At 43.9% G+C, this 15466-nt stretch overlaps 1 protein-coding gene across 1 annotated transcript in view; it reads left to right on the top strand.

Moving 5' to 3' along the window:
* slc25a26 (solute carrier family 25 member 26) overlaps positions 1 to 15466 on the top strand; it is a 48817-nt gene that overhangs the window by 15306 nt on the left and 18045 nt on the right. The gene's annotated exons all lie outside the window — the stretch shown is intronic.

Raw genomic sequence — 15466 nt, 5'->3', positions numbered from 1 at the left:
TATGTCCCTCAGAGCAAGACAACAAACCAACTCTTCAGATGATTTCAACACCTTAAAAAGCTTGATTAAGCTAAGGACGATATTAAACTGCAAGAGTTTTCATAAGAGTCATGTTAAATTTGTATGTTTCAGTTTGTCAGTGAAATGGAGTTTGGCTTGATTGGGGTCAAAGATGGAGGTGAATGTTGAACGTGAGCTACTGGTGTTAACTTATCTGTTTGCACTGCCATCAGTGAGTGGACATAAGAGTTCTGGCAAAACCTGTTGACCTCTTTAGATTTGACCCTTGACATGGCTTGTGTGTGTCTGTGTGTGTGTGTGCTTGACTGTTTCTGTAATATGGAGAATCAATAGAGGACTGTCAGCCATCTGTGTGGTGTGGTGGATGTATGCTGCTTTTGGAAACTGAAAAACATCTTTCATCTCATTGTAAATCATCCAGTCATTGCTTATTCGTATGTGAGGCTACAAGGGAAGATAGATCTTATCTCAGCGTGGATGGAGAAATGGGAGGAACATGCCAACACTACAAAGGAGGTGTTTGGCTGGATGGCGAGGGCTTGTTCGGGGGATGATGAGCCTGAGCTTTACCTTCAGCGGCTAGCACAAGCAGAGCTCCATCAAGCGGCCAACAAAAGCGGCACGCGTCAAAGACTTTCTTGTTTTGTTGTTGTGGTTGTTCCTAAGGGCACAGTCTGGAGATATTCTGCTTAGCAGGTCACAGCAAGAAAGCCAAGTGGGCAAACAGGTGCAGCAGCTGAACAAAAGTAGTCTCACCATGTTGTGCATGAGCCCTTATTACACCTGGTCTCTGAGTTAATTGATAAGCCCACTCACAGCTAGCCAAGAGAAAGAGGAAACTTGACAATATGAGCCTAGTTCTCAACTTATTTAACATGAGTTCAAAGGCAGCCAACCAGCCTCAGCCTGATGTGTTTATTCACATTGTAGGTTTTTAAAGTACTCATCTCTTTGCTATCTGTCCACCTACTTGAGTTATGGGCCATTCTTTATGAATGCTGCCCCCGTTTGAGTTGTTTGCGGGTCAGGCTGACCCATGTAAGAAGAGTGATGGCCTTCTTAAGCTACAGCGAATGATTCCTCTTCGTCACTGGAGGATCTTTATCACTTTACAACACGTCACTCCAGGGATTAATGGTTTACTCCCACCGCCATTCTAGATGACAGATGGATGGGCTTCTTCGCTGCACCTGTCATTTACATTAGTGCAGTTGTGTGAATACATCTGTATCTTCACATTCTTTCTGTTTTTCTGTGCCTCATCATACACCCCCGATTGTGTAAAACATCAATAAAACAGAAGTGCTACTCCATTTTGACAAGATATTTAATGTTTGACCTCATCGGTTCCATTGATTTTTGTAAGTATAAGCTTATTCTGAATTTAATGCAGCAACACATTTCAAACAAGTTGAGACAGGAGCAACAAAACACCTGTTTGGAACATTCCACAGGTACACAAGTTGATAGATAACAGGTAATAGCATCATGATTGGGTATGAAAGCAGTCGTTCACAAGCGAGGATGGAGCGAGGTTCACCACCATGTGATCACAGGATCGTATAAAGACTATTACTGCATGGGCTTAGGAACACTTTGTAAAACTATTGCTGGTAAACCCAGTTTGTTTGCAAATGATTGAATTACGTTATTTACGTTTCACACAGCATTGCCACCTTTTTGGAATCAGGCTTGTGCATCCATGCTGGCCTGTGCGCCCACACCCCCCTGACACATCCTGTCCCTCTGCTTTGGACATTGGCATGGTGACGTTTTCCGTAAATCTGACTAAACCTGCGTAACCTTTCTAAGGTCAATGCGTGGTCTTATTAATGACTTCTGCAGAGGGATGTGTTTAAAGAGTTAGCTACCATGCTGTCAGACCCCCACGTGTGCCTTCCTGCTCTGTGCAGACTTGGCCGGGGCACAGTGTGGGCTCTCTGTGCTTCCCTTTACAGGATGATGCATTGGAAGTCTGTGCCACTGAGAGCCATGGATCACACTCTATGTTAAGTATGTTTGTTCCCATTGAGCTCTTCAGTCCACTCAAAAATCCATCATTGTGGCTATAATTCATAATGCAGGGATTCTCCGTGCGTTTCTGCGTTTTTGTGTGGAGACTTATTACCATTATCTGCTGCCAGACGTTTTTCCAGGAAAAAGACACTGTTGTTTTAGCTGTGCAACGGTAGTTTTTATGCCTCTCCCCTCTGCTGTATGTGTGTCTGCGTCGGTGCGAGCGCTGCGGACAAGACCACGGTGGCCATGTTAGTCAGCGTGTCTCTCTGGGTCTCTGGGCTATGTTTGCTTCCCACAAGTGTACGCACGTTTGCCTCAATACGAGCAGAAAAGCTTCGGTGCTCCACATGTGTTTCTAATAACACACAGCCCCAACAGCCTGGCAAGGGACAGAGGGTGGGGGGGTGTGGGTCTGGAATGGAGGGAAAAGGGACAGTGGTGGTTTGGATGTCATGTGGAAGGAAATACATGTCAAGAATACGCTCCTGTATGTTGGCATCTGATTGAGTGTGATGCATTATTCCCCTGACAGCAAAGCTCGCCATGCAGACTTTGCTTGAATTGAACACCTGTTCCACTTGAATTCAGCAGGCATTAAAGTGACATAATACCCTAACTGTCCAATTGCTGTAATGCCCATCTCAGTCAAGCAGCCTATTATAAAGTCAGTGTAAGGAACCTTTACATGAGTTAAACCCTCAATCAGATCCACTGTAAATAACTGACGTTTCATTTTCATCCTGGAGGGACAGGAGAGAGTGGAAGTTAAGGGAGTAGAAGGAGGATAAATCAGGCCTGTGTAATAGCCAGACATGAGGAAGCGCATGGTAATTACAACACCACATCTCTTTCATGAGAAGCAGCGATGCACATCCTTCTCTCTCTCTGCTTCTCCACTCCTCTCCAACACCAGACAGTCTCATCTCTCATTTTAGTGAATTTAGATTAACGTTCGGCTGGATTGTAAAATATGACCCCTTGTGAATTCAGTTGGCTTTTGGAAGGTAAATCATTTTAGGCATTGAGTTGCATTTTTCAATCGCGTTATGAGTTGCAGGATTGTTTTGCAGTGTGCAGGGTTTTTCTGTTGCATAACACTCCGCCCAGACACAAACCTGCCCCTGTTTCCTCAGCCGCAACCATCATCCTGCTAGCAGGAGAGCTCACGGCCCAAAAGCATCTGGAACAAAGCACCTGAATGTCAGGGTTCACGCTGGGATGGCACTGCTTAATGTCACTGGGTGAGGTGAAAACTTGCACCGCAAGCGTTCACCTCACCCAACCCCAGCAGAAGTGAGGAGTTCAAACCGATTTATAATTCAACGCTCATCTGCATTCACAGCCGTCCAGGCCGGAGCTGCTGTGGACGTGAGCCGAGCTGTTGCACAGTTTGATATTTGTGCTTGATATACCACAGTAGTATTTCAAAGCATGTCCAATTAATGAAAGATTTCACATTTTTTGTTTATGATTGATGTCAGCAGTAAGAATGTCCTCACCAAGCAAAGGAGCATGCTTCTTGTAAAAGACCAATTTTTAAGTACCTCTTTATAGCACATCTACACAACCTTATCAGCGAGTTGGTGAAGACTGAAGTGGAAATTAAATTGATACCTCAGGACCTCAGTTTTTAAATAAGGGCCCTAAATATTACATTTTGTATTAATTCGATTGTATGCATTCTGTGTACTCTGTTTTTAACTTCCTTTTTTTTGCTATTATAATTTAGCATTTCCATCAAGCGTCCTGCTTTTATGTTCAGTCTGTTTCTTTTTTCATGTGAAACACTCGGTGCATGCCATTTCTTTTTGTTTGAAAGCACTTTGAGCTGCATTTCTTGTATGAAAGGTGCTATACAAATATCAAAGTAGTAGTATTAGCATTGAATATTGGTGCAGCTGCTTTGTTTGTAACGGAAAAAAGTGTGATAAGCCTGATAACGTGTTGTTTTCATATCACTAATGAAAGTGCAGTTCAGTATTATGTTGTGCAGCCTTTTGCCAAGCTCTGTGATGGATTGATTGGGTCTGTGCATGGTTTTGTTTGACTAACTCATCTATCTGTGTGTTTTTTCAGAGTGGTTGCGTCACTGCCAGTACGCACTTCTCTCACTATGGAGATTCTGTCATTTCCAGCTGTGCTGCTGCTGTTCTTATCTGATTCCCAGCTGATAAGACGTGTTTCTGTTAGTGAGAAACGGGGAGAGAAACATTTCAGTTGGCAGTCAGGCAGTGACTGCTTAGCTGGAATGACTCTGGTCTGTGTTTTATTGCTGTGGGCACTGCTCCCAGAGAAGTGTGTGTGTGTTTTCACACAGGCATGTGTGTGTGTGTGTGTGTGTGTGTGTGTGTGTGTGTGTGTGTGTGTGTGTGTGTGTGCGCCATGCTGCAGATATCAAAGCAGGCAGTCTTCATCTGGACCTTCCTGCCCACTTTACTCCACTTTTAATGAAATGTAATACAATTCCATTATTACTATGGCAATGAGTGCAGAGTTGAGCAGCAATCCCGTTCAAGTTCAAACTAGACTAATTGAAAGTGATGAGGATATAATTAAAAAAAAATCTATATTTGCTGTAACCTATAAAATCTAAAACGTTAGGATAAGATCAGATAAGATAAACTTTATTCATCCCACAGTGGGAAAATGCATGTCTCAGCAGCTCAAGAGTCAAAAGCAAATGAAAAAAGATGGTCGAGTAAAACAAGACAAAAACAAACATAAAGATAAAAGAATAAAAGCTAAATGCACCTTTCACAGATATGACCATGATGGATAACCGCGCCCATAATTGTAACACACACGGTGTGTCGCATCAGCTCTTTCCTTTAAAGGGAAACTCTCACATCTTTACACACTTTCAGATACTTTGACCGAAAACTACATGTGATGCTTTCTGCTTTCCTTTTGACTGTTTTTAACTGTTCATAAAATACCCAGTATTCATTGCAAATTACATTGATGTAGAACCACAATTCTGCATGGTTAAAATACAAAACAATGAACTTTTTTTTTTTTTTTTAAAGCCGGTGTAGTTTTGTGCCTGCACATAAATTCAGAATTTGTTTGTGCTGCTGTCCACCATAGAATCTGACAGAAACATGATTATCTGCCAACCAAGGCTTCATATTGATCCCCCAGTGTCTCTAGCTCGCACAAATAACCGCGTTTCCCCTGTTGTTGCTGTCACATTGTCTTAGCAGGTCAGAGGGATTGAAGTGCTGGTCTTTCATACATTCAGCAGGCTGTCTGCGCTGGCTTCCACAGCAGACCTTCATAATAAATCACACACACTTATCATTCCATGCTGTTGGTTAGCATCACTGGCACCGTTTGACTTAATGTTTTCTCTAAAATCTCTCCAAATTGAGTTACTGAGTTATTCGCAAGCACAATTGGAAAAGAAAATGCCACACCCACTGTGAGCACCAGCCAGCTGACTCTGCACCACCAGCCTCTCCCATGCTTAGGCACACAGCACCAACACATTGTCTCTCAGTCCACTCTCCCACGTCTCCCTCCTCGCCTCAGCCATCTCCTCAGGCAGCCATACATCTCTCTTCCTGTCAGCAGCTAATTGGCTGGCCCTCAGGGCATCCTGTGTCACACCACACCACCATTCATTGGCTAATGCGCGCTCTGCCGTTGATGTCATCTGTCAGTGGCTGCCACTGGCCGAACAAAATGAAAGTCTTTCATAGGGTTGATATATAGCAAATAAATTCTGCGAAATGCAAATGAAAATGGCCACCTTAACATTTGAGAGACTGCAGTGTTACATTAGCAGCAGGCTGCACTTCTCATCCTGCCATTAAAGGCTGTGGAGGAAAAGACGCCTCAGGTGCCTGTTGATAAGGAAGCTTGTGTTCTTCCCTTTGTGCCCTCGCCTGTTTTGCTGTATCAGGTGTCCATTTTGAAGTAACAAGCTGCACACAGGTGGGAGGAAGAAAAAATCTCCAGCACAACATAAATATTATTCAGAGTTTCTGGGAAGCATTTCTCTCATGTCGATGGAATTGCTATCTTGACTCGTTGCCAACACACTGTTTCTCCCCCACCACCGGCACCACCTCTCCTCTCTCTGTTCCTCTGCTCCCCCTCCACCTCAGAACAAGTCTTAATTTGTCGAGAATATCACTGCCCGCGCCTTCATTTGCTGGGCTGCGGCGGCTTATGGGAACCGTGGGCCAGCTGCAATCCGATTTGCTCACGGGAGATGTGCCGGTGCTCAAACCTCTCCCTAGTTTGGCTTGTTTAAACACACACACACACACACACACACACACACACACACACACACACACACACACACACACACACACACACACACACACACACACACACACACACTGAGCTGCCCTTGGCATTCAAAACTGTCAGATGGAATTCTTCAGCAAGTGCACTCGCTCTCGTTCTAGTTTTTACAGCACCGGGGAGCTGGAAAGGTTGGGATGAGTGATTGCTAGTTGCCTAAGGCAGAACACTCCATAGTTATTCGGTCTGGGCCTGAAAGGGACGCGTGCTCATAATGCAGGATGCACACAAACTCCCTAATCTGTGACAAATGTAGGTTTTGAGGAGCTGCGCTGAGCACAGGGGGAGTTATGCTTTCTATGTGTTATCGGTTTAAGTTTGGATAGGCGTATGATTTGTGTGAAGTGTGCCTCAGGGGAGTGTAAAGACAGGTGTGTGTGTGTGTGTGTGTGTGTGTGTGTGTGTGTGTGCATGCTTGAACTGAGACAGCATATGGGGGCCTGTTTTTCTGTTCTAGAGAGAGCAGGCCTTGGCTTCCACTAACCAGCACTATACAACCACCAAGAGAGAAGTAATCCAACCTTCTCTCTCTCTCGCTCTCCCCCCCCCCCCCCCCCCCCTCTCCCCGGCACTCTCAGTTTCCCCCTCCCTCCCCTCCTTTCTCCCTCAGTCTCTCCCTCAGGCCTCTCTTATGAAGTGAGAGGCCAAACACAGGCCCGGAGTGCCGGATCAGGCTCCTTCTATCGATTGACTTTATTTATGTGTTTGTTTATTTATTTAAAAGGCCCTGAACCCCTCTGTCCCTGAAGGGTACTTAGGTGCCACACACACACACACACACACACACACACACACACTCTCTCTCTCTCTCCCCCTCCAGTGCTCCTATGTTTAGCCAGGGGTTTTTGCAGCGTCACTGCCGGGTGTAACGTGTGTCGTCACTGCAGAAATTAGGCGTGACATTAGCTCATATGTGCACACACAACTTGTTTCCAGTGTTTAGAAACATAACATGGAGCTGCCTGTAATAGGGAAATAATTAACGGCCCACGTGTGGTTAAAACGGGGACGCTGTTGGAAAATTGAATTGGCGAGCACGGCTGCAGTTACAGTAGTTGGCTGTGTCTTGAATCATATTGTTACACTGCTTAACTGTTTTTAGATGGTAATTATGAAGTAATAGATAAATAATAAAGAAATGGAATTATGAAAAATACAATACAGTACAATAAAGGCAAAACATCAGCGAAGTGTCTTGTTTTATATGTGTCGGTACACATTTTTTATGTAATTCATAAGTGAGGTGGACGGTGATCTGCTGTAAACATCAATTTGATTTTTAAACATTTTCATTTTCCAAATCAAAAATGATATTTATTCCATCCCTGGGCGTGAGGTGCCATTCAAAAAATGTCCATCTGGAGTTATTTTAGGGAAGTAACAGCGGCCCCCACTCACCCCACAGCTCAGGGTACTGCAGCATTCATCCTTATCGCATATCTGTCATACTTCATTAGAGTGTCACTAAGCAGCAACACGCCTGTGTGTCTGTCTCTATGTGCCTCTCTGGCATGTACTCAGCTGTGCAGGTTTTACTGATTGTTTTCTTATTTTTCTTTGGCGCGCACTCTTGCGTGTTTTACCTCAATATTTACGTCCCGATTGTCCTTCAACTGGCAGACAAACAGGTCGGGCTTCTTCTTGCTCGGTGACTTTCTGAGGCTGAGGTTGAACGCCGGCCAACACCACCTGCCTCTGCGCCGTGATTAACGACTTCATCAACTTTCAGCGTTAAAATCTGATCTCTGTCTGTTCGTTATCAGCGTGTCGCAGCAGTCAGTTCCTCGTCACACTTCTGTGACATGCAGTAGGTGGAATGTGGGTGTGTCTGCATGTTTGTGTGTGTGCTTTGTATGACTGTGGCGAGTGAATCCAGCTTGCAGCCCTGTTGCATTAGCAGGTAATAAATGTGGACTTAGACTCAGGGCTTCGCTCCGCCTTGCCAGTCCTTATGATTTCTTTTATTTGTGTGTGTCTGTGTCTCTGTCTGTCTGTCTTTTTGTCTTCACATGGCCAACAGTGACTCCTCACTTTGAATAATGCTGCTGTTGATCGCTTCACCATCTGACTCCCATCTGCTTTCTCTTAAACTCTTCTCTCCTCTCCTCTCCTCTCCTCTCCTCTCCTCTCCTCTCCTCTCCTCTCCGCTCCTCTCCTCACCCTTTCTCTACCATAAAATATTAATATACAATCTAATTTATTCTTTCAGTAATGGACATACAAAGTTCAGGTTTGCAGGGTAAAATTACTGCTATAAAAAGAATATCAGAGTGCAAAGGAAATGCTGAAACTGCAAGATTGTGATGCGGTTGAAAAACTACTGCTGTAAATGAAGAAAATGTTAAACTGATCAAAACGAATCTCAAAGTGAACGTCACTCATAATTTCTTAACATGATGATTTAAACATGTAAAAGCGGCCATTGTTGATTTTACTTTGCATATAAATTGAATTTGAGAGAGTACACACGTTTGGTGATTTCCAAATCGTCGGGTTTCTGAGTTTTTGCCGAATGAATTTGGAACGGCCGTTCAGAAACAGCCGCCAGCAGAGGATCCAGCAGACATCTCTGACTCATGAATCATTTGCTCTTTTGCTCATTTGCTCCGCATCTGGTGGCAAGAATTGAGCATGATGAGTTGCAAATGTGTCAGTTGTTGGATTTAATGATTGCACCACACTGTCTTGACTGAGTTATGGAGTGAAAGGTGGTTTGCTGAAAACTGTTATTTGGGCGGAAATGTAGATGAAACAAAACTGTGGCACTGTTTTTACAAAGCTTGCATCTCAACCAAGATGAGAATCAGCAGCACGATTTCAGGGTGAACAACTTTTGGATGGATTGCCATGAAATTTTGTCCATACAGTCATGGTCCCCAGAGGACGAAATGTAAAAACTTTTCGGATCCCTTAAATTTATAATCTAGTACCATTAGCCACAAGTCCAATTAATAATTTGTCCAATGCTTTTTTACCAAAAACCAGCAACATGTTTGTTTTTTTTTAACCATAGTACAAAAGTCTCTTGTGCACTGTTAATGTAAAAAGATTGCTCAAGCTAGCTGTGTGTCATCTCAGTGGTACTGTATTATGCTAAACATCTGACAGGATGAGACAAATTATTACAGTTTATTGGAAAGCTTCTGAATTTTGGTTTCCAGTAAAGTTGGTTTTGGAGAGCCGTTCCACAGTAGCAGCAGGTTGATGTTTTAAAGTAAGAAACCTGCAAACATTAAGGGATGAGGTACATTTTGGAGAAGAGTCTGCTGGAAAAGATGAATAATGCCTCATGTGTTGGTTTGGCCATCTATACGTTTGTCTGCTTGTCCCTTCATCATAACATCTGTCTGTCTTACTTTTACTCTCTCCTCCTAAATGCTCATCAGCATGCAGAGGCTGCAGTATGACCTATTAAAAGTCATTTGTCAAATTGCAGCCAACTGGCTTGCCTGCAATCAGGCTCAATGTGAATATATTTTGACATGTGTTTTTCCTGCCCTCCACTGAGTGCCTAAGGACCTGTGACAGCCCAAAGCCTCCCTGAATACTAATAAAGTTAGCACTAATACAGTTGGCAAGGACACACACACGCACACACACACACACACACACACACACACACACACACACACACACACACACACACACACACACACACACACACACACACACACAAACAGGAGTATTGTCAGCAGAGTGACACAACAGACGCAGTCTCCATATTCCTATAATATAGTACCTGACAGTCACAGCAAGTGGCACTGTCACCTTTGATCACTGACAAAATGTGTCAGCCAGCAACCATATAATGCCAGACACACACACACACACACACACACACACACACACACACACACACACACACACACACACACACACACACACCAGCAGAACTATGATTAAGCATGCAGACATATTCATACAAAAATGCAAGACCCATACATGCAGGATAGCGGGTGTGTGTGAGAGTTGGTCATGTGTTTCCCAGCAGTGGAATCCTGTCCCTGGAGGCCAGCTGGATGACACAGATGTTTGTGGGCTTTGGGAGCAGATGCTGCAGAGCTCCTGGAGCACAGTTTTTACTTTGTGGCCAAGTTGCAGAGCCATACTTTGGCATGATTTTAACAAAAAAAAAAAACCCTAGAAGTTGATGTGGACAATGAAGAACTTTTAGACGCCCGGATGCATTAGAGGGTCAGACTTTTGATTTGATATTAAAAACAGAGGCCAAGGAAGGCTTGCCGAGTGATTTCAACTGACCTTACCCAGCCCAACTGGACACGCAGTGTGTACTCAGAGCGAAAAACAGTAGGGCTGCAGCTAATGATTGTTTTCAATGTGGATTAATTAAGCCCATTCCAATGTGCTAATCTGTAGACGGTCCAAAACCTAAAGAACTACACTTCACTGTCACATAAGACAAAAAAAGAGAGAAAAGAGAGACAGAAAATCTTCACTGTTATGAAGATGGAACCAGAGAATATTTTGCATTTGTGTGTTAAAAAATGGCTTCAGCTGGTAATCCATCCTCCAGCTGTCAAGATTTCACTCTCAACCAGAACTGCTGGGGGTGCTAGAGGAAATGTCAGGGAGGGTTCGTCCTCTGGGGACCATGAATGTCCTGTATGTACAAGATTTCACGGCCGTCCATCCAGCACTTGTTGGGATATTTCAGTCTGGACCAATATGGTGAAGTCACCTCTAGAGCGAGTTAGAACAAGTCCATTATGTTTACATTATGCAAGTGTCACCTTCCCTATTCCATAGTTGTAGAAATGATTACTTATGCTTCTGTTACTGTGTGTGTGTGTGTGTGTGTGTGTGTGTGTGTGTGTGTGTGTGTGTGTGTGTGTGTGTGTGTGTGTGTGTGTGTGTGTGTGTGTGTGTGTGTGAGTGTTAATGCTTTTCATGTCAGGATTTTTATGTCAAGTGTCAGGTCGTGTTTGCAGACCTCAACAATGTGTTAAATGCACTGGGTGTGCTCGCCTCCCTGCTAACGGTTATGATTCGGTTGCTGCTCATGTGGCCGTGCAAGTGCACAAATCGGCTCAAGCTGGAGTTGAGTGAGCTAGTAAAGTTTTGGCAGGCAGAGGAAAACCTCAGTCGTTTTCAATGGACATAAACATCAGTGCTGCTCTGCCTTCAGGGTAGCGTTTTCCCCTGCTAACTGATCATTTAAATCACAGCTACACATTTAGTCTGTGTGAAATGACACGCTGAAACGAGATGAAAACGAGCGCCCGCTCGTTTGCCGTGCAGGTTTGATGGTATGATTGAAGGATCCTGATTGTTTATGTCCTGATGATGCTGACAGACATCTCTTTTCCATCGTTTTTACTGGCATTTATGAGGTCCCGTCTGCTTTTTCGAGTTAATATAACGACCCTGGGTTGAGCAGCCATCATCTGCACACACACACACACACACACACACACACACACACACACACACGCACACAGTTTGGCTCAGCTTAACTGTGCTGAATAGGCTGTGGTAGCTGAGGCATTATACAAGGCAGGGGGATGAGACAGAGTCAGCAGTTAGCACCGCGGAGCAGGGTGGATTTTATGCTGCCTGGCTGCCTTCTTGCTACCCTAGCGTAGCGCGACCCTGGCTGTCTGCATGGCTGTGTGCTAGTCTACCATGACGTAGCTCAGGTCGAAATGTGCCCTCAACACTCGTCGAAGACCTCTTTGTAACTCTAGAATATGAAAACCATGTGGTTGGCCCACTGGCCCGATGGTTAGAGAAAATGTCCCCTTTTGACTTTGAGTTCAGCACCTGCAACCAGTTACAACCAGGTGGTCCCTCCCAGTGTCCTGAAGCAAAGCGCTGAGCCCCTAACTGGCTCAGTCACAAGCTGTACAGGGTAACAGTGTAACTGCGTGATCCATGCTTTTCTCTTTTAATGGAAGCTCAGCGATCGTTGGCTCACTGTTAACTGACTTTCATGTTGATTTCATTGGCTGCGTTTTCATTCCTAAAACGTCACAGAGTATATTTTCACAATAGCTAATCCTAAAAGTTAATATGAATTTACTCTGCTTTACCTGGCAATACACACTTTGAATAGTCAAAAATAATATCTGTTCATTTGATAGTTTGGTAGATATGGAGAGTAAACAATTTTTATCAACAAGATGTTCATGTTCATGACTTTTTTCATGTGTTTTTTTCAGAAGCAGAGTTTGGGGTGGGGGTTTACCCCACCTTTAGGCAGTTGGCACAATGATCCAATTGAATAATTACTGTCACACATAATTCCTTAAGAAGTGCACTCTGACTTCTCTGATGTTGTGGGGTGATTAACTGTCTCGCCCGAGGAAAAAGACAAAAATGTAACATTTCACTTCTCACAGTGTCTGATTCTGTCTGCGTTAGATCATCGTAGTGACGTGTAGGAAATGTACAGCGTGTTGTGCGAGGGTTTGTATGCTTCCTTGTATACATACATGAAAGTTTCAACACGTTTTCTGGAATTTTCCCATCAATGGTTGATGGAATTTCAGAATAAAAGCAGCTCTGAGGGGTGTAGCTGGCCTAAAGCTCCTAATCAGGCCACAGAATAGTGAAGCTTGGCTGGTCTGACTGCTGGAAAGGGTTTCATCCTCCTTTGGCAATGCATCTCTGGGTTCAGATTATCTTTCTTTGTTCCAAACTACAGGAGCAGGAACGGTATGAGCACCATTCTGTCTCTCAGGTGCAATGCTGATGCATAAGTCTATCTCCAAGGTTACCACACCTCAAAAACAATAGCAGAAGCGAAGAAAACCTGCTCCCCTGGGCTGTTTGGAGAAATCTTGTTTGTGTTTTTAGTGCAAGTCAGAGCGTTGGCACAGGGATTACAGTTCATTCCACAGCGGGTTACACATTGCAGGCATTGCTCAGCTCGATAGAAGATGAAAAGATGCCAGGTTACTTTCTGATTTGGATGTTCACGGTGTGATGATGCACTGGTTTAAGAAATTAAAACGGAGGGAGTGAGAGATGGATTCCTTGTCTACTCCCCTTTCGTCACCACTTCTCTCTCTGTCTCTACCTGTCTTATTTCTCATTCAGCTGAGAGATTTATTACGTCTGTCGTCTCCTTCCATCACTACACCGACATCGGCTCGAGGTCTTCCTTTGGAAGGTCGGTTTGGTTGTTGATGTGAGATGAGAAGAAATCATTTTAGAGCAGGAAGAGCTAACACTGCAGTGATTAGCTCACGTCTTCCACCCTGTTTATTTGATGTTGTAATTAAAAGAAACAAACACAGTTGGATTCTGCCACATACCACATCTGCTCAGGTTCATGCATGTTTCAGATGTGTGCGTGCGTGCGTGCGTGCGTGCGTGCGTGCGTGCGTGCGTGCGTGCGTGCGTGCGTGCGTGCGTGCGTGCGTGCGTGCGTGCGTGCGTGCTTGTGTCCCCTCAGCCTTCCCTTAACTATAAATGGCTTATCAATTTTAATCAGACTGCATGTGGTTTTCAGACGTTCCATCTCTGCCAGGCAACACACACACACACACACACACACACACACACACACACACACACACACACACACACACACACACACACACACACACACACACACACACACACACACACACACACACACTGCAAGCACAGTGTGCCAGGGGTGTCAAACCAAGTCATAAATCACTGGTGGATCAGTCTTTCCAGATCATCTGCAGAACCCATTTGTCTCTGTCCACTGTCGTCACATTGTTCAACAAGTCCTTCAGTGACTTTTGTGCTCATTGAATTATTATCTTCTTTCAGGAGTATCTGTCAGCTACATTTCAAGCTGATTTAAATCATTAATTGTGAAATGTTATCGAAACAGTCTAAACCTAATACTGATGATGACCTACATAAGCAAAAGACCATCAGCAAGACGATTGGTGGCGGATTCTACGTGCTTATTCTTAGTGTGTCTCACTGGATCTGATTACTTGTCAGATGAAACGATTTACAGCATGCACACCAGAAGAGCCTATGTTTATGTTTTCCCATGCAGTTTCAAAGTGAGGAGTACGATCGCCAGTTACGAGGAAGCAGGAGGAGGTTTTTCTTTTGAGAATTTTCTTTTTTTTGTGGATATGGCCGATACTCGGACAGGATCAGTGACCAGAAAAAGAAAAGGATCGACCAGAAAACAAAAAAAAATAGACAAAAGGGACAGTGATCACTGGTCAGTCATTGAACAGATGGAGAGAGTTACAGGATGTGAAAGGATGCAACACTGATCCTCTTAGACAGAATGTAATATGGGCATCGTTGACAAGCTTTTTTGCAAAATTGCTGTTAAAGAGCAGTCAGTGGAAACATGACTACTTTGCCCAGGCTCTGTCTGTTCTGTGCTTTTGAGTCAGGACATAGGTTTACCCACTCATGTCTAATTTACCATCACCTCTTCCTCTCTTCTTGGCCTGGAAATAGGCAGAACTCCTCAGGTAATGGAAGGCAGGCACACTTACTCTTTTTTTAAAAGCCCTCTTATCTTTCCTCTGTTGGAAAGCAGAGGTGTGCTCTGTCCATCTCCATCATGTAACACTCCATGTTCAGGGGGCAGGACACCAGACCAGCACCAAATAAAGGTTTTATTGTCATCTCAGAGGACTCTGTCTGCCCAGATAGGCCAGATGGGCATGAGGTGTTGCTACTATGTATGCAGCCATCACATGCAAATTTACAAGATTTTCACTTTAAAAGCGAGCTCACACAATCATTTCATCTGATGAAAATCCACAGGCATCTACATTCGTAGTATCCAATTACTATACTACATTACAAAAAAGATATTTGATCTCTATAACTGTACTTGAATTTGTGTTTGGCCTTTTTAATTCAGAGATGCCTGGTTCAAGTTGTTGGAGTATGAAAAGTCTTTTAAAAAGTACGTCAGACCATTGGAAAAGTTAAATCTCTCCTCTTAATGTATGTCAGGCTCAGTAATGCAGTCACCTGTTTGCTGTTTGCCACGGTCACTTTTAATACAGTTGCACATCAGGTCTTTTATCAGCTCATTTGAGAAACTTCATTTGCTGGCTTGATTGAGTTTAAACTGGTGCCGACAGATTTATGTCTTAACTTTTGTTTTGAAAATGGCCTTTAATACTAGTCC

This window comes from Chaetodon trifascialis, chromosome 3 (assembly GCF_039877785.1).
Source record: "Chaetodon trifascialis isolate fChaTrf1 chromosome 3, fChaTrf1.hap1, whole genome shotgun sequence".
NCBI classification, from domain to species: domain Eukaryota; kingdom Metazoa; phylum Chordata; class Actinopteri; order Chaetodontiformes; family Chaetodontidae; genus Chaetodon; species Chaetodon trifascialis.
Note: the sequence above shows the minus strand (reverse complement) of the source record. Positions and strands in the feature narration are given on the sequence as shown.